Source organism: Balaenoptera physalus, assembly GCF_965194825.1.
Source record: "Balaenoptera physalus genome assembly, chromosome: 6".
Lineage (NCBI taxonomy): Eukaryota > Metazoa > Chordata > Mammalia > Artiodactyla > Balaenopteridae > Balaenoptera > Balaenoptera physalus.
The window spans coordinates 102744729-102770449 of record NC_138885.1 but is presented as its reverse complement, the minus strand read 5'-3'; the positions used below and the strand labels follow the sequence as shown (position 1 = coordinate 102770449).

Here is a 25721-nt window from a genome sequence, read left to right as displayed (position 1 = left end):
GTTCCCCAGATGTATTTATATTACCCCCCTTGGAATTTATGTTTTTCCAGCCAATAGAGAATGTTGTCATGAATTGAAATAGTCACTTAAATTCTGTATTTGAATCATGTTTAAATAATCTAAATTTATTGGTATCAGATTTGTAATAAATTAAATATGAATCTTGAGAGATAGCTTATTCTATTTATCCATTCATTCAGGTAACGTTTATTGAATGTGTACCATATGCCATGCACTGAGTGAGACTGAGACATATACACAAGGCATAGCTTGAGTCAATCATGGAAAACAAAATAAATATAATGCAAAATGACAAGTGCTAAAATACTTATATTAACTACTACTAGCCATTTGCTAAATGGACCAATAAGTTTCGCTTTAACTAATAATGCCTTGGTGCTATAGGAATAGAAATAATGAGATTTATTTATTTATTGTTCATTCGTTTATTCACTTATTCAACAAATAATTATTGAGCACCTACTTTGTGGCCAGCCCTCTGTACTTTTCTGTGATGATATGTCCAGTGGAAACAAAATTTCAAATATGTCTTCTGCCCTGGGGATTACATTGTAGGGGTATGAAGAAAAATTTCCGGTACGTATCCTGGGTATTGAAGGATAAGTAGTCATTCAGTAGATAGAGCAAAATATGAGGAAAAAGAGAGAGAAAAGAGAGAATTAAGAGTGGTAAATAATAAATAGAATTGGATTTCTAGCTAACTTTATCATAAATTTTATTGAGAGAATTTTGGGAAAAAGTTAAAATCATCCAAGAATCTTTTCATACATGTGCAGTTCTGCAGGTACCCATATTTTGAGGTTTTTAAAAAGTTATGGATGGAAGAGGGGTTATAATTTTAAGGGAGTATAATATTAAGCTATTTAAGGAGAACAAACCAGTGTTTATGGGGTGGGGGGGGATGGGCAAAGTAGGGGAAGGGGATTAAGAAGTACAAACTTCTAGTTATAAAAACAAGTCATGGGGATGTAATGTGCAGCATAGGGAATATAGTAAAATAATATTGTAATAACTTTTGTATGTTGACAGATGGTAATTAGACTTATCATAGTGATCATTTCATAATGTATAAATATATCGGATTACTATGTTGTGCATCTGAAAATAATATGATAAGTCAGTTTTTACTTCAAAAAATAAATAAATAATTTAAAAACTAATAAATAAAAAGGAAGCATCTCCCCTGAAATAAGCCTCCAATCTAGTGTGCTTGTAATTTTAATAGACATGGCAGTGCCACTATCTGAGTAGGAATAGTCCCTTTGGAGCAGTTACTGTAATGGGATTATGTAATATGTCCCTTAACTGACTTAGTCAAGGATAGTTTCTTGTTAGGAATAAAGATGGTGAACCCAGGACCAGTGGTTCCAAAGCTCTGGTCCACAAACAAACTGCATTAAAATGACTGAAGGGGTTAAAAACAACAGCAAAAACAACCACCCATTTGCCATCCCCTAAAACTGGAATTCTGACTAAATAGATGTATGGGGTGGGCCCTCAGAAAGCAATGTATTTTTTTTAAAGCTACCCAGATTATGTTATTGTATGGACAAATGTTGGAACTATTACTGAAGGATTTGTTATGACCACCCAGATTCAGGGAATTTTCAGATTGAATAAGAAAATGAATAAGATCATTTACTGGTACTCCAAAATCTAGCAATTAGAACGCATTTTAACCAGATTTTCTCAGGTTATAGCCTGGTGTATGGTAGGCACTAAATTATCTGTTGAATGAATGAGCAAACTTTGAGTATACTTTACTATGATGTACTAAATTTAAGTGTGTGTGTAAGTATACACATGTGTAGTCTATATTTTAACCACCTAACAGGAATCATCTCTGGGGATTGTTAGAATTTCTTTATCTAAGGAAACTGGAGTCATGATCTCATGCTGATCAGTATCCTATTCTATATCCATTTCTTTCTAGACTTATGTCCTCCTCTTCTTTAGTTGTAGAATCCCTGAGAGGGAAAAAAAAAAAAAAATCACCACCTGCCTTTCAATGGTTTACATAGCTCCAGAGATTTTTTTGGCAGGGGAGAATTCAAATTTTCCTTTTTGGACCTTATCACAAAGAAACCCAAAGAAACCCAAATAGACATTCTTTTTATTCACCCATTTTTTAACTTTAAATTGTTCCCCTAAGTGTCAATATCAAAAAGATCACCAATCTTTGGAACTGAGGAGACCATTTGAATTCCAACCCAGAGAAAAATTGAACTCTTTTCATCTTTCTCTGTGTGGATCACAGGAATAATGCCAGAAATCTTAGAAAGGGTCTAAGAATAATAAAATAATAATGAAGGCATTAATGATATTAACTAATTATACAGTTAAATAAATAAGACAGATAAGATGAATTTAGAATAAGCTGTATTTGGTTTGAAAGAGCAAAGGCAGAGTGGTGGCATGATTTTTGCCTTCAGGCTTATAGAGGCATATTTTCAGAACAATTTAAGTAGTCTCTTCTAGAGAAACAAATTTATACTTACATTTATTAGTTAATTTGTCTTGAAAATGCCTTAGGTAGTTTAAAACTAATTTATATGTGGGTAACCTGAGGCAATAGGATGCATGATCGGGTGGGTCTTCTGGAGATGTTCTTTAACACAATATAGACTCATTTGTGCTTAAGTATTGCACTGGTGTTTGTCATTAAGTTTAAGACTGTTATTAGTCAAATAAATGCTTCTTTAGATAAGTAGATAAGTCACTATGCAAAAATGGCAAAAAACACATGAAATGTTAATTCCTGTCTTCGAGAAAGTTTATAAATAACAAAAGGAGAGTTGTATTCAAAAATGTATATTTCTCAGAGAGGGTTAAGATATCACCAGTGGTACATACTACTTTGATTTAGTTTAATAAGATTATCTCTAACCACAATATATAATGGATAGAAGCTCTAGATTGGGATCTGTTATTTACTTTAAAATATTACAATTTTTCCATCTCTCTGGGTGACACTTTTGTAATCTAAAAAATAAAGGAGTAGGAATAGGTTTTCTCTAAGTTGCTTTCTTACTTCAATAGTTTGTCCTATAGCATGTTCATGTTAGTTTGTGTACAATCTTGGTTTGCAAGATTCCCTTAACTGGAGGATGTCAGTGTTGAGAAATTCTAGGTTCAGCCCACATACGAACTAGTTGTGTGACTGTGGTTGAGTCAATGAAAAGTTGAACCAGTTGCTATACAAGGTCATTTCCACTTTTAAATAGTCTCATAGGTTAAAGGGATGGAAAGCCTAGATCATTAGCAAAAACATACAAGCAGACACATATGGGATCCTGCAAAACTAGGGGTACAGAGATTCTTACCCTTTCTCTACTAGGTAAAGAAGAATACACACACCTACGCACACATTCCTGTGAGTATGTCTACCATTAGTTATGGCTATAGATGGCTCATAACCAGAGGCAGCTTATGTGATTAGGTATAAATATGTACATCATTCCCCCCACATTTATAATCATGATTTATGATTTATAATTTATAATCATATAAATTATATGATTATAAATTTATGATTTATAATCATAGGGGTTCTCATCAAATCAGGAGGAAAAAAGGAAGAGAGAGAGGGGCAAGATGGAAGCTTGAAACCTAACTACCTTTCCATCCCTCCTTTCTCCAAACACTATCCACTGCATCATTTCCTTGGAATATGGGGCACCTGATCCTCAGTTTTGACACCATCCCAGCTCAGTGTCAGGGACTAAGCCCCAACCCAGTCTTCAGGAGAAAGCCCCAAACCACTTGCTCCTTGGAGCAACCACTCACAGAGATAGGAAACCTACTGATACAATGGGGGAAAAACAAACAAACAAACATATACTCTGGCTTAAGATCATTCCACATTCAAATATTGTGTCTACCCCTTTCTAGCTGTTGACCCCATGTGAGTTGCTAAACCTTCCCAAGCTTATGTTTCCTCATGTGAAAAAAAGGAAACTGGTAACTGTGTTTAAGATTGCTTTGAGATGGTAGATAACCTTAATACTTCATTAGGTACTCTCTCACTACCTAATGATAGATAGATACTATCTCCTAGATAGTAGTTGCTTTTATTATGTATCTAAAATTATATATTTGCATGGAAAATCAAATGCATAGACTCATTTCTTGTTAAGGGCATATTTATGAATACACATGTATATCCATGGTCCTACCCATTAGGGTAATCACATTTGTTATATAAAAATTTACCCAGTAGTTACTCTTCTAGTTCCTAAGAGTATTTGCTCTTCAAGGAGGATCCTTTAGAGACCATCTAATCTAGTGACTTTCAAATTTTATGTTTTAGAGATAGGATTCCATGGTAGTTATTAAAGAAAAAAAAAATGTAGCTGGTATAGGAGTTAGCGGCAGAGGAGCTGGTGATTAGGGGAGGTTGAGTGGGTGGATCTCCAGATGACCTCACCCACTTTTCAACCAGAATAACTCCAATCATGTATGTTTAGCTTTAATGTATTTTTTTCTGGAAGTGCTTTTTATTGTTTAAGTCACACCTCCATCACCAAAAGCAACAGAACAACAACCAAAAAAAAAAACACATAGATTCAGTCCAGCCCCTCATTGGCATATGAGGACTGAGCCCAGCAGGCCTTAAATGACTTGTGGAAGGTCACATAATGGTTGTTAGTGGCCAAACCAGAGATTAAAACCACTTTTTCTGCCCTTTGTTTAATTGTTTGGTTTTGGTTTATTTTTTCCTCCCTTTCTCTTCATTCCCTTCACCTAACTCACTTTTTTGAAAAGTTTCTGAGTTGGAACTTCAGAGGTTGATGTATAGGAAACTGAAGGGGTTTTAAATTAAACCAGTTTTTAGTGTAATATATTTCTGTCATATGCTCTAAAATGTTTACTAAAACATAGGATAAATGTAATGCATTTGTGACTGTAATTTAAAAATTGGTTATTTTGGACAAAAGTCATCAAATGTCATATTCCATCTAGGAAATGCAAGAATAAAAATGGCCATAGTCAACATTAAATATTTTATAAGGAGACAGTTTACAGCTGTATTCAGCTACTGTATTAGAATCTCAAACTAAAAGGAAATTAAACTAATTTTTTATGTAAATGAATTGTTTTCATAAGGAAGCACAAGGGAAATTAAGTGTATAATCATGCCTGAAAGTCAGGATTTTTCCAGGAAGCAAGTTTCTTGTGTGAATTTCTTGAGGTATTTGGGAATATCACCATGAACCCTCCAAATTCCTTCTATTTTACATATCATGATGTGTGATATCCTCAAAGTTTCAGACATCTGAGGTTTTGAAGAATTAGCAGACTTTTCTGAACCCTCTATTAATGGTGATTATTGTTGTAAACTATTATGACAATGGACTGTATTTTTAAATGATGACCATAACAATATCTCCAGTCTCACATGTTACTCTACAATGTGACCTTATTCTTCACAAACAAGAAGTGAATTCTATTTCCCCTCCTCTTGAATCTAGGAAGGCTGTGACTGCTTTGCCTGATAGACTACACACAAGTAGTAGTGTATGACTTCCAAGGCTGGATCATAAAACTGATGCAGCTTCCACTGTGTTCACTAAGAGCTTTGAGCCACCATGTTAGAAGTTTGACTATTCTGAGGCCATTATCTTGTGACATGCTAAGCTACATGGAAAGGCCACATGAGGCGCCCCTGGTTGGCAGGCAGTCTTATTCTTTGACTCATTCAACCCCAGACTCCAGCCATGTGATTGAAACCATCTTGGACCCACCAGACCATCCCATCTACCAGAAGAGTACCACTGAGTTTCCTCAATGACTAGAGAAGCAAAGGCATGCCCATTTGAGCCCTGCTCACCTACAGTATTGTGGCATTAATAAAATGAAAAAGTTGTTTTACACCACTAGTTTTTAGGGTCATTTATTTCACAGTAGTGAAAAAAACTATTATAGATTTAGTTAACAAGTATCAATTCATTAGGCCCAACTTGGAGATTGAGGGTTGATTAGAGCAGAAACATAATATCTATATCTTTTATTGGTTTGTTTAAAATTTTTTAATTTTTATTTATTTTATTTTAATTTTCTGAATTTATATAATTTAATATGCTAAAAATGAGAAAATAAACAGGGTACGGGGACACAGAGTACATTAAGGAAAAGTAATTTCAAGATTCTCTTCATTTTGATTGTATTGCTTTCTTGCCTTCAGGGGGTAAGATTTTTGACTTCAAAAGTTAGGAAATATTTAAGAAGAGAATTTACATCTTGCTATTTTCTCAGCAGTCCATGTGTCTGGATAAAGTTTATGATTATTGAGAAGTGTCAGTGCCTCTACAATGGAAATTTTGCCTTTGGGAGTGTTCTTAACATTCATCATGTCAGAGTGATGGTCCTCCGGCAACCTGAATTCCTTTGGCTTCTGACGTTTTCCAGCATCCTTTACTTGCACAGAAGACACGGGATCTTTGGAATCGACATCCACATCTTTTAGTAATGACAGCATTTTGTCATTTTTTCTAGCAATTTCTCCCTTAATTTCTGGATGGCTGCTCATCTTCTCTCCAGGAGGTTCTTGGTGGAGGGGTGCCTGGGAGCGGGGAAGGGCTTCATCCTGCTGATTTCCCATTGCGCCCGGTTCTCTAGGTTGAAATTCCTAATTGCGTGAGTCACTGCAGCCCCCATCTCTTCACAACACGATGCCCGTAAGTTCACACTGCACATGTGGTTAAACACTGGCATGGGCAACCTCCAGGATGCACTGGGCTAAAAAATTGTTTTAAATAATAGCTTTCTTGAGGTATAATGTATATACATACCATAAAACCACCCATTTTAAGTGTACAATACAATGATTTTTTGTAAATTTACTGAGTTGTGTGGAATTAACATCATCTAAAATTAACCCAATTTTAGAACATCCCCTCCCACCCACCCCCAAAAAAAGCCTTACAGAGGAATTTTAGAATATTTTCCCTAAAGAGGTCCCTTGTGCCTAACTGCAAACAGTCAGTCCCTCTTCCTACCCCCAAAGCCACTTAAGTTTAACTTTTTTCTGCCTCTGTAGAACTGATGTTGTGTCTTTGATCTGGTTTTGGACTCCCAGGGAGTTCAAGTCCAGAAGATCAAGCAAAACGTGTGAATCTGGAGCTTCCTTGAATACTGGGTCTGAGTTATTTTCCTGTTAGACTCTGCCTTGTTCTCCAAGAGTCTCTTTAGTTTCTGAGTCCGTAACATAGTTTTTAAGAGCATGAACCTTGGATTGTCTCAGTTCAAATTGTATTTTCAACACATATTAGTTGTGTGTCATTGGACAAGTACTTAACTTTTCTAATTCATAGTTTACTAATTATAAAACGGGAATGATGTTATCTACCACATGAGGCTATTGTGAAGATCAAATTAAATAATGTACTTAAAGTACTTAGAATAGTACCCAGCATGGTAATAACAATAATAGTAGCTGTTATTTAATGAGTACTTATCAATTTAGCTGGCACTATACTTTACATGTATTAACTCATTTAATTTTCTCCCAAACTCCATGAATCAAGTGGCATTACTGTTCATAAATGAGAAACTGTGTACCCATGGGCAAATTACTTAATTTCTGCTTTTCTACTAGAAAGTACCAAAGCTATTAACACCCAATGAATAGTTGTTTTATTTAGCATGGGACTTACTAGGAACTTGTTTGAGTCATAGCTATTAGAATTCCCTCATTTCTCTCTTTGGAGTCTTAAAACCTGTGAATTTTTCTGTCTTCTCAGCCAAACATATCCCAACACACACACACACACACACACGCACACGCACATGCACATGCACACACACACACCACTTCTTTTGGATTCCAAATGTCAATCTTAAACATGGTAGTTTCTTAATAAACACTAACTAAAAGAATGGATGAAAGCATAGATGCATCTGTGTCTTGAGGATGTCTGCAGCCAACTTTGGGAAGGGGTAAAAATCAAAGATCAGATGGCTATAGAGGCTCTGGAGATGTCTTTGGTCATGTAAAACATCATTACTCCAGAGATCCCAAAATATAAAAGTCAGTGTAATCTCAGACATTCTGTCTACTTTAGTGACGCAAGAATGTTTTAAAGAGTTTTTGTGACAACATATGGAAGTACTTTTTTTTTTTTTTTAAGTTAAGGAGCCTAATCACTTAATCATTGTAAGCAATTCACCAAATATTTGGTCAGGAGAAAGAAAATCATTTAAATTACTATACCCAATGAGCATATTTTTGATGTGTGTTATAAAACTTGTGTATGCTTGAAGACAAAGGACTTTAGAACCCTCCTTTAGCTTTAAACTGTATTATATTTCAGAATGATTTGTCAGATAAAGATAACGGTGATCTTAATACCAATGCAAGATGATAAATATGATTTAAAAGTAAGAATCATAGTATACATACTATGTATACGTAGTTTACATATAAACTTTTGCTTTTTGACCTGGAATATTTTATGGACATATTTCTTCATCAGTATTTGTCATAAAATGCATACAAGCAACTACTTTGGATACTAAAAACATCCTAATTTGGGGTCCATAGTCCCTGGATTATATTATCGTAGGTAAAGCCAGTAAGATATTAACATTTAAAAGCTTTCAGTTCTTCTGTTCTCTTCAAGAGTCTCTCAGAGACTCTTATTTATCACCTTGTGTAAGATATACAGGCAGAACTCTTCATCTGGCATGTCATTATTGCCAGATAATTAGACTGATGAGATCATGGACAATTTTATTTGGAAAATAATAGGGAAAACATTTCTTATAAATATTTGTCAATATCTATCTCCCAAAGAAATGTGTGCTTTTAGTTAATGATGATACTTTGTTTCACACTTTTATCTCTGTGCTGCATTTTAACTCAGTTTTGGTAACATGGCTTTTGCTTACAACCTCTCCTAAGCAGCTAGTCATAGAACTTTAATACACAGGAATGATAAATTATAAAAACACATTTGCTGCTAACTCTCTGATAAACTTAGCAACAAAGAAGCAGCTGGTACTTTATTGCCTATAACTTCCTACGTATTTCCCCAAAGTTCCAGCTAAACAAGAATACAGTTGTGTTTTATTTTCTTCTAATTAAGTTGAAGAGAAAAACAGAGTCAGGGATTGATGGCTTTCAGATTTAAAGCATTTCTGTTATAATTGTCAGGCAATCAATTAAACAATTTCTGAAGGATTTAATCTTTTTTTTTTATTGTTATGTTTCTTATTTCCTTCAGTTTTATCCTTCTAAAAGGAAAGGTTTTTTTTTTTTCTTTCTTTACTTTTCAGAGAGAGAATTCATCAACTATAGGAATGAGCAAGACAAATAGATCAGCGGCAAATTTTAAATATAGTCCATATGAGATTGTTTTCCAGATGTAGAATCTACAAATCTCTTTTTATGAACTATCTTTAGATTCATTTACTCTACCAAGAATCACTACAGGTTAAGGGCTCTAAGGGATTAAACAGGAGAAATTACATTAAGAATGATTAACATGTCTCCTTCCAAAGTGAATAAAGTTTTTAACATGGAATAGCTATTCATGAATCATTCATTATTTACTTTCAGTAATTTTGGAACTAAATTGGTCTAAGTGCTGCAGATGTTATTATTACATTATTCTAAAGATTGGGGCCTAAGATGGGCTTTTGGTGTGCTAGTACAATTTTGCTTTTTAGATTGGTAGTGGTTACATAGGTGTGGTCACTCTGTGTTTATTCATTAAGCTGTACAATTATTATTTGCATGCTTTTCTGGATGAATGTTATACCAGAACTTCAGAGGGAAAAAGAATTCCTGAGCCATGACTGAATGTTAAAGATTGGACACCTCCTCAAGTTGTCAAAGATCATCTTCCAGAATTTTGTAAAAATGAACGCAATATTCCTCATCCCATCACATGCAAATAATTAATATTACCTCAGAAAACCGGATATAAACATTATTTGCTATTGCTCTTTTATGAAGAATTCTATACTAATCTCCTAGCAAGGAAATAGAGTAAAATTCTAGTTATAGGATTCAGAAAAATGTAAGCAGGATCCACCTACTTTTTTTCCATTCATGTCTTTTAAAACTGTATTCTGGTGTTCATTAATTCACAAAAAAATGTACAATGCCTATTATGTGGCAGACACAGTTCTGTGAATGCAATAATATAATGAATCAAACAAAGGAAAAAAAAAAAAACCTCTGCCCTTAAGCTGTTCAAGTTTTTCTTTTAATACTGATGTTAATCACTATGATTAAGTGATAAAGCTCTTTGTACATTAGATGTTTTGAGAGTGAGGGCCTGATGGACTAGTCCTGCTTGGTTTAGTCTGAGACATCATCACCAAGCAAATGATATCTGAACTGAGACTTCAAGGATGTGTAAGTAAAGTTTATTATTTGCTATAACAGGAAGTTCAGAGTACGGCAGGTTATTTTTCCGCAGACTTAACAATATTATCTGCCATTCACAGTGCTGGCTTCATCTTAGGTCTGGTTACCCTTGTCCTCATGAGACAGCTGCCAAAAACAACTATGGAAGCATACTTCTTTTTCATGTCCAGCAGGAGAGGGAAAAAAGTTACAATTCACTAATTCATTGAGGAGTGTCGTACGCTCTTAGGCTTAGGTCATTCTGGCGATTCATATGGGTTAAGGCATACTTGAACATTTCAGAATTTTGTGATGAAGGTAGAAGTAAGGTGTGAGGTATGTGAGGGGTTGACTCCTGACCAGGCAACCAAGAACTTCTACCACAATGGGGATCTTAAACAGGGTAGTCAATGAATAGGCCTAAGAAAGGCAATGGTTTCCTGAAATTTTATTGACATTAAAAAATCTGTGCATATATTCATTTTTCCGGGGAAAGGGAGAAAATCTTTCAGTATATTTTCTATGTGGTACATGACTCTAAAAAATAATTAATGCTCCAAAAAAATGATGCTCAGAATAATCATGATAATCTCTCACAACACTTTTACCTTATAAAGACTGCCTTATTTTATGCTAATGGTGTTTCTGGTAGGCTAGCATCGCCTACATTGTCATTATCATCATCATCAATATCATCATCACCATCACCAATATCATCATCATCATGCTATACTATTACACTTTGAGTGGTGAAGTGAGTTCCCCAAGGCCACACAGCTGATGACTGATGGGTTTATTAGGAATTATCACTTACTATTGAATGATTTTTCTTTACGGCTTGCCTTGGTAGAGAGCAGAGAAAGAACGATAAACATAACAGTCTCAACCCATTTCCTACACTACCTTTCCTAATTCAGATGCTTTTTAAAAGACACTATAGCAAAGTTCTTAAAATAGTCTTTGCTTTAACTCTTAGATAAAAATCAGAATTAGAAAAATAATTTTCATCAAAAGCATCTGGATGATGCCTTATTTGGAGAATATAAAAGTATGATTACAATTATTAAATGAGTAAAAACACAGCACATGGATCTATATGTAATCATTTAGTCAAAAGAGGGCCTTTTGGTGGTGGAATGATTAAAATGCAATAATGAAAGTATTTAAGTAGTTTCTAATATGGAAATATGTAGAAAGCAATTCTTACACTTGTGTTCATTGGATAATTATTTCTAGGCTATAAAAGATTACTCTATCTCAAGTAGAAAAATTAGAATTGTTTATTTTAAATGTGAGTTAACAATACAATTTTTATTCAATCAAGCAATCAGCTCCCTATTTTTTTTAAAGTACTTATTTCAAGGTTGATATTATTTCTTTTTTCAGCTAGGCAGAATAACATTTAACAGAGATGTTAGCAAGCAGCTCGTTCAGTTTACCACATGTATAGAAAGTGATACCCTTTCTAGTGCTACATGTCCAAGTGTTTGTACTGAATGCTTCCATAATGTCAATAATGATCCACTATTCAAAATTAGATGTAGCCCCGATTTCTCAAATGCTTGAGTGATCATTTTCTTTAGTAATTGAGTTCCTCATAGAATTCCACTGCTTGATTACTTGCTCAGTAATCTAAGCATATTAATTTGAAAAGCTCCATAAGCGTGTGGCCAGGATAATGGCAGTGAAGTAATTGCAAGGAAATCTTTTACCACAGACTTATTTTCATCTAATAAACTCTTTCCTGATGGTTAACCGGCATGCAGTGAATGTGATATGAGTTCTAAAATGTATGTGCATTAATGTATCTGTTGAGATGGTTAAAGATTAGATATTCTAGAAGGAGCTTAATAAGCACTTTAAAAAGATGTTTTTAAAATTGTGTGTGTGTGTGTCTGTGTGTGTGTGTGTGTGTTAGTTTATTAGGAGATATGGATTTTAAGAGGAAGACAAGGTCACTGAAATTATGCTAGATGCCTTTCCTATGTTGTCACAGGTAATCCTCACATTAACACTGTATAAGAATCTACTATCCCTGTTATGCATATAAGGAAAAGGGAACTCAGATTGGTGAGGTTATTTGTCCAAAGTCACAAGTCTAGACCACAAGTCAGTTCTGCCTGATTCTAAACCAGTCCATTCTTCAGTTCCTGCCTCATCACAAAAGGTTAACTATAATTTTAGAGGTATATTCTAGCACTTTACACTGAGTATAAGGGCTCAAGTTTCAAAGCCCCGAGTTATATTAGATAATGCCTCCTAAATGGAAAGGAGGACCATAAATGTTGAATCTATTCTGGGGCACTTATAAATGAGCATTGTACAAAAATATCATATTATTATATTTACTAGTTTGTTGTATCTTTTTTTTTTTTAATTTTTATTTATTTATTTATTTTTGACTGTGTTGGGTCTTCGTTTCTGTGTGAGGGCTTTCTCCAGTTGCGGCAAGCGGGGGCCACTCTTCATCACGGTGCGCAGGCCTCTCACTATCGCGGCCTCTCTTGTTGCGGAGCACAGGCTCCAGACGCGCAGGCTCAGTAATTGTGGCTCACGGGCCTAGTTGCTCCGCGGCATGTGGGATCTTCCCAGACCAGGGCTCGAACCTGTGTCCCCTGCATTGGCAGGCAGATTCTCAACCACTGCGCCACCAGGGAAGCCCTGTTGTATCTTTTAGATGCCACATATAAGTGATATCATACAGTATTTATCTTTCTCTGTCTGACATTTCAATTAACATAATGCCCTCCAGTAGGGAGAGGGAAGAGGGGAAGGGTAATATAGGGGAAGGGGATTAAGAGGTACAAACTGTTAGGTATAAAATAATCTACAAAACCAATAGCTAGTGGGAAGCAGCCGCATAGCACAGGGAGATCAGCTCGGTGCTTTGTGACCACCTAGAGCTGTGGGATAGGGAGGTTGGGAGGCAGGGAGATGCAAGAGGGAAGAGATATGGGGATATATGTATATGTATAGCTGATTCACTTTGTTATAAAGCAGAAACTAACACACCATTTTAAAGCAATTATACTCCAATAAAGATGTTAGAAAAAAAAAAGCTGCAAGGATATATTGTACAACAGGGAATATAGTCAATGTTTTATAATAACTACAAATGGAGTATAACCTTTAAAAACTGTGAATCACTATATTGTAACCTATAAGTTGTATAATATTGTACATCGAATATACTTCAATAAAAAATTGCATTATATTTCAACTGTCAACCACAAGAAGGCAGAACTCCATATTTGTATCTATTTTTATAACAAGTACAAAGTCAGCTGACTATAAGCATTTTAGAGAAGTGATGAAGAATAGATTTCTTGGTTGGTATTCTATGAATGATACCACCAACAAATCTAATTCACTGTGAATAATTCCAAAGGCATTTCTAATACCTAATTATGCTTGAAAGATCCTGAAATTTAAGCCAAGCTGTTAGCAAGAACACAACTTTTGTTGTTTTTATTCTAAATTCTGTCCTATAAGCAGTTCAGTACCTTAAATTTCATTAGATTCTGATTAAGTGAAGCCCTTATCAACTTCTATAGAAACAGATTTATTTGGTAGGCATTTGCTTGACTTTATTACCTTAATTTGTAGCTCCTCGATTAATCTATTAATTAATTTAGTGGCTGTTTACTTCAAACACAAGGCCTTAATATGTCAAGTCATACAATAGTAAAACATAAAACATTGTGATAAAATAGCACATGCATAGTATCAATAAAAGAGCACATGTTTGTAGTAGCCTTTATGAAACGTGGATTACCGTATCAGTCTATATTATATTCTAATTATCTCATGTTAAAATTCTATAATGAGAATTTTTGATATAGCTTCTGGTAACAGGGCCTATTGCTGCCTTTCATATCTGGGTTTAAAAAATACAAATACAAATACAAAAAAAACCAAAATGAGTTTTTCATTTTATTTTGTTTTGTTATGGAGCAAGATTTTGGAGATAATAATAATAATTATTATTATTATTATAGTAATGTATTGGCACTGCACTGTACAATTTTCACATCACTTTATGGTAATCATTGTATTTGATTCCCACAACAGCACAGGTTATATAGGGCAGGTAATCGTCATCTACCTGTGACTAAAAAGGAACCCCCGGCCCCCCACCCCTGCCCAGGGCTGGCAAAAGGTCGAAGAGAAAAAAGAATCAGGCCTAAGAAGGATAACGACTTCTTTGCTTGTTTTTAACCCTGGTTTTCTGTGTCCCAATAATTGTCTCCTTGGTAGAATTCTCAAACCTTTTCTCTATTCTCACTCCTATCCCCAAAAACTCTTACCCTTTCTTCCCCTCAAGCTCGTGGGACTCAGGATATAATAGCCTAAATCTTGTTTTCTCTGACATGTAGATACATTTTCCTTTAGTCCATTCCATGCAAAAATCCTACTGTTAAAAATTATTTTACTTTTTTCTTGCCTGTGCAGCTTTAAGGACAAATGAGGTGAAGGACTGGAGAATCGAGTACGTTTTCGCTAACTGCCCTATTTCTTATTGGTTCACTATTACTAAAGGTGGGAAAAAAGTCTAAACTTGAAACTGCATTTTATTCCCCTGAGACAGTAGGTAAGGAATTTGGTAGGCTAATTCCTGACAGCCAAAGGAGAAGAAAAGAAAAGAGAAAGAAAGAAATGTGTGACTGGGAAATCTGCCAGGCAGATTTACCCAATCAGGAGATACCAGGCTTTCTTCATCCCACACAGCTGAATCCTAATCCCTAACTGCCCCCCTCACCTCAGTATACAACTCCATCACTTTCACTTGCTCAGACCAGCTCATTCATGCAGCTTGCTCATGCAGCTCATTCAGCTGCATTTTTAGGATGCAGAAACAACAGCTTTGGGACTGTATTGGAGGGAAATCCCAATGCACCTGTCTAAACGGGACATTGAGGATGCTGGGATTCCTAAACAGATCTTGAGAAGGTGAGACTATATGGTGTTCTGGCCCTTAGCTTTGCAACTCCAAATGAATTTATCCTGGTCACGTAGTTCTTTAGTGTTCTTACAGACAAGTATGTGTTGAATGTTGTGGCTTGAGAAAAGGACTGGCATTGTTTACATAAAGAGATAAATTCTAACTTACTGTTTATTGACTTGGAAATCAATCTTTGGAAGAAAACAGGAGGCATATTACTTGAGCAGTAACTTATAGACGTTTGAGCTTCAGTCTTCTCGATCATAAACTGAAAGTATTGGATAAAATGTACTTATGTGCTTCGAATTTAAAATTCACAGCTTCTTGTGACAAGTAACATACCATTTATGCTAAGTCGTTTCACCATTGACCATGTTATATTCAGTTATAGCTAGATTCAATTTTTACATGGATTTAAGTGCTTGGGATTGCTACAGAGATCTCTTTAAGAAAGGCTGCATTTTAAACTTGCTTCGAAATTTTGAGAAAGCTGGGCAAGTACTTATTTTAAATTAAACAAGATGAACCACAAAGCAAGACGAAAAACAAACACAAAAATGACAGTGACAGTGATTAAAAAAAAAAACCCAAACAAGCCAGAACAAATGAAAGGTGAATTGAAGCTCCAGGGAATGTTTAATGTGGAAGGTACCTGAAGAGGAGGAAGTCTCTTGCTTTGTTACTATTAATCATTTGAAGGCTCTGATGTATGAAAAATGAAACAGATTTGTGTTTGGTTAAGCAGAAGTGAAACTAACAGGTAGAAATTATTACAAGTAGCTAGATTTTTGACCCTAAAAGAGGAAGAAGTTTCTAGCAGTTAGACTTGTCCCACAGAATAAACTTCCTGGAGTGGTAGTGAGTTTAACACCTGAGGTACTGGAGGTAACAGACATCACAGTGACATTACAGCTAGAATCATTGCATTTGGATAAATCTGAAATGTCTATAATCCCATGACCCTGAGGCGAAGAGAACACTGAAGCATTACAGGGATTCGTTTCCTTGGCTTGGCTTAGCCTTGGCATGTGGCAAAATGCCAGCAACTAGCAAAGCTGTGAGTATTTTTACTTCAGCTTTCTCCTTCTCCATTCTATACTGTTGTGGGTAAGAGGCCCAGAAGTTTCAGCTTCCAGAGAGGAATATCCTGGCAACACTTACATGATTAAAAAAAAGTCTTTTAAGTAGAACCTTAAAAAACACGTTTCTGTTCAGTAGATTTACTTATTATAATGTAATACCAGTCTACTTGTGTTTAAGGCAACTTTTTTCAACTCCAATCAAGTAAGTTAGTTTCAGTTTTCCCACAAACCAAACAACAACTATTGTCTTGTTCCAGCCTGTCAAAATGTTCTAGGTAAAATCAAATTTACAAGAAAGATCTCTTGTTACATATCGTTTTTCTTCCCTTTCTGAATTTTTTTGGTCTTTTTTCTGTCTCTTTTTATAGAGACTAACTCAATTTATTTCTTACAACATTTATTTTCAGAAAAGAAATAACTAACTCAAAATAATCCCTTTGAGGAGGAAAAAAAATCAAATTCGTAAACAATAGACTAGGGAGAAGTTCTTTCCTCATTATGCTATTTCCACATTATGCTATTAATTTTGCAAAACAAGCAAATGAAAGAAATGCCTGATTACAACAGTAATTATATCAGAGAAATTTAAATACCCTCAATTTTAAAATGCAGCCTAAACTGAGCAGGTTTGTTGGTAGGCTGTTGAATACTTTAAGCATAAAGGCTTTTTTTCATGTAGACCTGTATTGGAGTGCCGCCTGTACCATTTACTAGTTGCGTGATTTTGGACAACTTATGTGCTCCTTCTGAGCCTCAGTTTACTGAATTTGTAAATTAGGAATAATAAAAATACCTACTTCAAAGGATTTAATGATAATACAAATAAAAGACTTAGCCTAGGGATACCTGGATCAAGTTTAAGGATTCATTGAAAGTTGGTCATTATTTTAATTAACTTGAGGAGGATAAAGCCCATAGTTTTACTAACATGTCTTTCTTGGATAGCTCCTTGTATGTGGACTTTGAAAGATAAGTGGGGAACATTATTTTAAAATGATATTGTGGCTTATGTTTGTTAAAGCTCTTTTTTTTTTATGAGTTACCTTATTCAAGGGTTTTTTGTTTTCCTTGTAGAGAAGCACAGAAGGAGACTAAACAGAAAAAAAAAAATGAAAAGGATGTTGGAAAAGCCCAACTGCCTTTTAAATATTTTTGATTCCTGCTCACCGGAGATTTTAAAGGAAAATAGGGCAGAGTGGAGCAGTGAATATAGTCATTAATAAGATAGATACCGGTCAGTATAGAGTAAATATGTGGATCTGTGGGTTATGGAAGATTTGAACCCTTGTGAGGAACAATACACATTTAAGAAAAAAGTACACTTTTTTAAAAAAATTTGTGATTCAGTCATGATTTTAATTCAAAATTTTTAAAAAATCTTTTCTTTTTTCTTTAAATAGGGCTGATGATGATCTGAAGATATAGAATTCCATGTAGCATGTTCCCATGCTAGCAAAAAGTGAATTTACTAGAATTTTGGGTCCTTTAACACTAATCAGTCTTTAAAATACTAAGTTCTGACATAGAAAATGAAAACATTTTTTTCATGGTCAAGAATGTTGAGTTAGGATCAGGAAGGAATAAGTTCTAGTCCTAGTCTTACTGCTTTATATCTGTGTGCTTTGAGACATGACATTTACATTTTAGATCTCATTTCCCTCATCTGTAAAACATGAGCCTGGACTGGATACGCTCTTGAACTTCTTTTCATTTAGAAATGTCTACCATTCTAAGAATTCTTTGAAATTATATTTTTATGGCTAGATACATATTTTTGCCATATACTATGGTACAAAAAAGGACTAATTTCTCAAAATGTATTTTAAGGACCACTTGAATTAAAATCACCTGAGCTGATTGTTAGGCATACTGATTTGGGAGTAATAACCTCAGTCCCAAAGCATCATTCTTGAACGTGGTGTCTACAATCTGTGTTTTTAACAAGCTGTTCAAACAACCCATGTTCCAGGTGGCTGTTCAAATGTGAGAACAATTATTTTAGAATTAAATATCAAATATGGTTTTTGATCAGTGTAATATCTTTAGGTAAGAGTTTTTAATTTATCACAAAGCTGTTTTATTCTGCTACTTGAAGATTCTGAAAAGAAAATAATGAGAATAGGGAATTTCTAATAGCTTTTTTAATCTATGTTTTTGACTGTGTTGAGTTATCCACTGGGGAAAAGCAGTTAATAAAAACAAATGTAAGTAAGTGACTGAAATACTATTGTAGTACATTAAAATACTTATAAAATGTGAATTGGAACATAGAAAAACTTTCTCAGGCACTTAATAATTACTTTAAAAAATGTAAAATGCACTAACTCTAGATTTTTGAAAATATTGAATAAAGAACATACTATAAATGGGTAAGGGAACAAAAACACTCTAGATTTTAATCTAATTATCTTCAGTATAGCTGCTCCCAAATAACGTCCTCAAACCTGTAGCTGAGTCAAATAGATTAATGATAAAAAAATAATTTATTCACAAACTACTAAAATAAACAAGTAGTTTTTTAAAATAAACAGCTTTATTGAGATGTAATTTCATACCATAAATGCATCCACTTAACGTAAGTGTTTTTTAATCACTTAAAAGTCTTTCTATTTTTAAGACGATGCTTGCTCAGCTACTAGTCTCTCAGCTGACACCATACATTCCAAACAAGCAATTTCACTGGGCATTTTATTGACAAACCACTTTTATAAGAATGCCAGGGGCTATCTGGGTGCAATTCTGTAAAAGAGTGATTTTGAACTTTCACAGGGTCATTCAGGATTCTAAAGTAAATTCACCTGAAAGCTTATTTAGTGTGAATGAGAGTTGCCATGCAGCTTGATGAATGTGAAGCTGAAGAAGATTGATGATAGAAAAGGGGCATGGGGGTGGACTTCAGATGGACTTGCTGCAAGGGCATAGCCATCAGATTAGATTAAGGACTAATTTGCAGGATTAGGCTTTGCATCTCTTTGATGCTAGATTATCAAGTGGTTCCTACCTCCCCAAAAGGAAGTTTAAGTTTCCGTAGAGTCCAGCAAAGCACCCTTATAGTGTGTGTGTGTGCGTGCGTGTGTGTGTGTGTGTTTGAAATTCTTACAGTGCATCATTCTACACTAGGTAACAGAAAAAAAAAGTCAATAAAGTTTCTTTTATTTATGAGGATACTATTGGGATAAAAATAATAAAAGATACAAAGGAAAGAAGATGGTTTGTGATAGTTTCTTCAAGGAATAATTGTCATTTAAATCTATAGATTCGTTATACATTCTTCTGGTCAGTAGCTCACATAATTTCTTGGAACTTTTTTTTTTTAATTTGTACTAGTAGGAATCAATATTTGGCTTCTTACTTCCTCGTCTAATTAATATTTGGAGATGCATTTATTAAAAGATTAAGATGGATGTCATGATGCAACTGCTCTGTTAAGTCTTTGTGAGTGACTGTAAGTTTATATTTAGCTCCATATTGTACATGTGTCCTCTGTGAATTCAATTATTGCCTTTAGAAAATAATTAGCTCTATGTAATGTCAGGAATTTTTTGTATTGTATAATATGTTTCTCTCCTTTGGCATCAAAGTTCAAAACAGAGAATCCATGTATCAACAAAATATCTGAAATCTGAACATTGTATTTGGTACTAAGGAAAACTAAGTATCACTGTGTGTGAGCTGGCAAAGCGGAACAGACCATTTGGAACATCAAAACAACTGTGGTTTCTACCCAGACATGGGAGGATGTTTGCATAACTCTGGAAAAAGTTTCAGACACCATGGCTGTAACATCAGACTCTTTAGAATTCTTTCATGATATTATTTATTTTGCCAACATAGAATCTATAACAAATCAAAGCTATGTGTTGCAATATCCTGTTTTTAAAGTTATTTTTAAGAAAGTTAGTAGAGTGAGAAGTAATCATTGTATGTGTGATGTATGTGTGTCTGTGTGTATTTGTGTGTGTCTGTGTGTCTGTGCATACCTGTGTGTATCTTACCTAGAAACTTAGAAGCCACCTGTTGGGTTCCCATTCTTAAATTGCTAATCTTTCTGAGACTAATCTAATTAAGAGAAACCAGATTTCTAACCCAGATACTCAAAATGATGTAAGACTTGCTATTTGTTATTTCTTGAGTTATTTTCTCCCAAAATGAATATGCAAATTGAGAAGATGAGAGGAGTGTAATGATATTATGTTCTTTTTTATTCTTGCAGTCTTATGTGCAACGATAGGAAAGTAGGATCAAATATTAAAAGAACTACAGGCTTGTAATTAATAAGCATTTTTCTACAATTCTTGCCTATGATTCTTAGAATTTATTTTATTTTGGTGTGTAATGTATAATGTGTACTGTGTAATGGTCAAAGCTCCTGTTTTTTTCATGACTTGAGAAATCTCAAAGTACCTAAAGGTACCTCAAACCATGACCAGACTTTATTTTTTTTTAAGACAAAATAAATTAGTTTAAATTCTCCCACAGAAGCAACTGACAAAGGATTAATCTCCAAAACATACAAGCAACTAATGCAGCTCAATATAAAAAAAACAAACAACCCAATCCAAAAATGGGCAGAAGACCTAAATAGACATTTCTCCAAAGAAGGCATACAGATTGCCAACAAACACATGAAAGAATGCTCAACATCATTAATCATTAGAGAAATTCAAATCAAAACTACAATGAGATATCATCTCACACCATCAAAGAATGGCCATCATCAAAAAATCTTCAAACAATAAATGCTGGAGAGGGTGTGGAGAAAAGGGAACACTCTTGCACTGTTGGTGGGAATGTAAATTGATACAGCCACTATGGAGAACAGTGTGGAGGTTCCTTAAAAAACTAAAAATAGAACTACCATATGACCCAGCAATCCCACTACTGGGCATATACCCTGAGAAAACCATAATTCAAAAAGAGTCATGTACCAAAATGTTCATTGCAGCTCTATTTACAATAACCAGGACATGGAAGCAACCTAAGTGTCCATCAACAGATGAATGGATAAAGAAGATGTGGCACATATATACAATGGAATATTACTCAGCCATAAAAAGGAACGAAACTGAGTTATTTGTAGTGAGGTGGATGGACCTAGAGACTGTCATACAGAGTGAAGTAAGTCAGAAAGAGAAAAACAAATACCATATGCTAACACATACATATGGAATCTAAAAAAAAGAAAAGAAAAAAAAATGGTCAGAAGAACCTAGGGGCAAGACGGGAATAAAGAGGCAGACCTACTAGAGAATGGACTTGAGGATACGGGGAGGGGGAAGGGTAATCTGGGACAAAGTAAGACAGTGGCATGGACATATATACACTACCAAACGTAAAATAGATAGCTAGTGGGAAACAGCGCAAAGCACGGGGAGATCAGCTCGGTGCTTTCTGACCACCTAGAGGGGTGGGATAGGGAGGGTGGGAGGGAGGGAGATGCAAGAGGGAAGAGATATGGGGACATATGTATATGTATAACTGATTCACTTTGTTATAAAGCAGAAACTAACACACCATTGTAAAGCAATTATACTCCAATACAGATGTTAAAAAAAAAAAAAAAGCACAATGGATGTTAGAAATAGTTTCATTGTTAAAAAATAAATAAAATAAAAAAATAAGTAAATAAAAAATAAATTCTCCCACAAACTTGGGATTGTTAATTAATTCAGCCTCACTCTATTATACAATTAGAATTCAAACTCTTGGTCTCTACATCTGTTAACAATGGAAAGTAACGAAAGAAATAATGTTGATGATTATAATGACTTGCCCATAGTAAAATAGTAAATGGAAGGAGGTCACCAAAATATTGTTATTTTAATATTCTTTTTTCTCCATTCTACACTGTTAAGTAAAATAGAAATTTTGTTGATGCATAAGTAAACTTAGAAAATAACCACATTTTTCAAATGAATTACTTGAACTGTTTACTTTTTAAAAAAATATAATACCACAAATTTTGATCTCAACTTCTTGGCATCCACTTTGGGATGCTGAAACTCACCAAAGATGTTTGAAGAAAGAGTCCTTGCAAATGTATTCAGAAAAAAAAAATGTGCTAGGAAAACCCCCAAAAAACCGGAAAAAAACAAAAAAACAAAAAACTTAGAAATCAACCAAACTGAAACAAGGATAGACAAAGACAGCTTCAAAAACCTTTTATTCATGTGAACCTAGGTGCAATATTTGCAATTCAATACTTTTCAAAACATTCTTGGCAAAACTGATCTCAGTTAAGTTTGAAAATAATTTGATAACCCAGTGTTTTAGGAAATTCATCATTTTAAGAAAAGATCTAATTTTGCCAACTGATTTTAAAGTGTGATTTTACTTTTTTTACTGAAAGGACTTTCTGGTCTTATAACTGATTTAACTGTATTTTCATTGGTAAGCTAAGTATCTGTAATTTGAAGATAGTTTAAATTGGGGTGGGGGTAGATAATCACAAACGGAAATTGATTCATGCTGATAAGTACCTCAAGAACTTTGAGATTCAATCTCATTTACCACTGTGATACTTTAGTACAAGAGAGTAAACAGTAGTTAATGAAATTTGTAAGTGGGTCCAAATTGGTAGATGTTACCTAAGTTTATTAAGAATAAAGTAATTTTTAAAAAATGAGAAACTAAGAAAGATAATTAGAAAATCCGTTAAATGAATAATCTTAGAAAAGGAAACTAAATTGTGATGTGTAAAATTGGTGGTAATACTGCCATTCTAAGAGATTTCATGATATTCATAAAATGACACACGAATTATGCTTCTGCACAGATGGAAGAGAAGAAAAGAGCATTGAATCACATTCTGATTTATTATTTTGAATTGGGGTATGTTAATATCAAATTGTAAATGTTGCATATCAATAAAATGGAGTATTGATAGTTAACAATGGAAAAAAGATAGTGGGGTTAGAGTATTTTTATTCACACAAGTGGAATACTTGGAGTATTCTGAGGTATACAAAATATATGATGAAGTACACAAGGTAAAAGCTAAGTGTCACAAAATAAGCCCACGGGTAGAATAAAATTTCTCTGAAGTTAGTTGTAAGAGTTCTAGTTTGATATCATTCACTTGCTGTGTTTGATAGAAAAGTGATATTACATAGGTATAATCTGAAATGTTTATCAGCTCTTTCCAGTTTCTAAATTGTGTCAGCAATAACATTTAAGCATAAACTCAAAAAATGTATCATAAACTGTAAATTGAACACTTTGGTATATAAAATTGATCAAAATAATTGTTGTCCAACAGGGATATATTTCCTTAACGTATTTTCATTAATTTCTAAATTGTCTAGATTCTCCTGCCCATATGAAGAGACTTACCAAATGTTTCCAGAATTCTTCACTGTACTTGGAAGGTTGAAAAAACTCGCTAATTTCTCATTAATGAATGCTTTTGTAATTTTTAGGTACAATATTAACTAACTCATAATAACTTTCAGAACCTGTTCATTGATTTTATAGACTTTCACAATTGGAATAATTTTAGTAATTTTTTTCTTATAAACTCCATATGGCTCACTTTCTTATAAACTCGTATTGCTGTTTTGGCTTCCATTGTGTTACATTTCAATTGATTATTGGGTGAGTTGAAAATGAGAAAGAAGCAGTGTGTTTAATTCATTTGTTGGAAAGATCTATATCTATGCAATTTTTAGAAAGATCTTTGCTCCTGCATTGAGCTTGGGATGCCTGATAAGAATTGGTGTTATCTTCTTTCTTAGAAACAACTTTCTGCCTCAGATTTAATTAAAAAAAAAAAAATAGAAGAAGGAGGAGTAGGCAGAAGGTGGAAGGAAAGGAGGAAGAAGAAAAGAAAAGCCAAAAAGAAAAGAAGGAAGAACAGAAAGAGGGGAGAAGGAAAGGGAGGAAGAGATGAAGAAAGCAGTTTGGGATCCTCTACTTTAGAGCTGTTCAGTTTGACATATTCACATATATTTCTGCTGTTTGGAGTCTTAAGCACTTCGATAAAAAGAGGATATAAGGATTATTTCTGTGTATATCTGTGTTCTATCTTACTTTAAAAAAAAACTACATATAGTACTTACATACTTAAAAATAATATAGAATGAGTTTACTCTTTTAATGTGATCCATTTAATTTTATATAATTTGGAAACAGTACCTGGCAACAATGATATCAGTAATTTTTTTCCAACAAATATTTATTGACCACTGAGCTAATGAATTTGTGGGTAAAATAGACATTCTTGTTTTCATCAGTTTGTGATGAAGTGGGATTTATCCCAGGGATGCAAGGATTCTTCAATATATGCAAATCAATCAATGTGATACACCACATTAACAAATTAAGGAATATAAACCATATGATCATCTCAATAGATGCAGAAAAAGTGTTTGACAAAATTCAACCCCATTTATAATAAAAACTCTCCAGAAAATGGGCATAGAGGGAACATACTTCAACATAATAAAGGCCATATATGACAAACCCACAGCAAACATCATACTCAAAGGTGAAAAACTGAAAGCATTTCCATTAGGATCAGGAACAAGACAAGGAGGTCCACTCTTGCCACAATTATTAAACATAGTTTTGGAAGTCCTAGCCACAGCAGTCAGAGAAGAAAAAGAAAAGAAATACAAATTGGAAAAGAAGAAGGAAAACTGTCACTATTTGCTGGTGACATGATACTATACATAGAAAATCCTAAAGATGCCACCAGAAAACTAATAGAACTAATCAATGAATTTGGTAAGGTTGCAGGATACAGAATTAATGCACAGAAATCTCTGGCATTCCTATACACCAACAATGAATAATCAGAAATTAAGGAAACACTCCCATTTACCATTGCAACAAAAATAATAAAATACCTAGGAATAAACCTGCCTAAGGAGGCGAAAGACGTGTACTCAGAAAACTATAAAACACTGATGAAAGAAATCAAAGATGACATAAACAGATGGAAAAATATACCATGTTCTTGGATTGGAAGAATCAATATCATGAAAATGACTATACTAGCCAAAGAAATCTACACATTCAATGCAATCCCTATCAAACTACCAATGGCATTCTTTACAGAATTAGAACAAAAAAATCTTACAATTCGTATGGAAACACAAAAGACTCCAAATAGCCAAAGCAATCTTGAGAAAGAGAAACGGAGTTGGAGGAATCAGGCTCCCTGACTTCAGACTATACTACAAAGTTACAGTAATCAAGACAATATGGTACTGGCACAAAAACAGAAATATAGATCAGTGGTACAGGATAGAATGCCCAGAGATAAGCCTACGCATATATGGTCACCTTATCTTTGATAAAGGAGGCAAGAATATATAATGGA

At 34.2% G+C, this 25721-nt stretch overlaps 1 protein-coding gene, 1 long non-coding RNA gene and 1 pseudogene across 3 annotated transcripts in view; 1 reads left to right on the top strand and 2 right to left on the bottom strand.

Annotated features, from left to right (window-relative positions):
- The window catches only part of ERBB4 (erb-b2 receptor tyrosine kinase 4), a 1174475-nt gene that overhangs the window by 247012 nt on the left and 901742 nt on the right, over nt 1-25721 (top strand). The window lies entirely within an intron of this gene.
- Nucleotides 2115-6891, bottom strand: LOC309663368 (NADH dehydrogenase [ubiquinone] 1 alpha subcomplex assembly factor 4 pseudogene; annotated as a pseudogene). The gene has a single exon. The product of its transcript is annotated as an NADH dehydrogenase [ubiquinone] 1 alpha subcomplex assembly factor 4 pseudogene (transcript).
- LOC309663439 lies at nt 12702-22191 on the bottom strand. Its single transcript, XR_014265275.1, has 2 exons — nt 18756-22191; nt 12702-18723 (listed from the first exon to the last, which is right to left on the bottom strand). It is a non-coding gene; the product is annotated as an uncharacterized lncRNA (long non-coding RNA).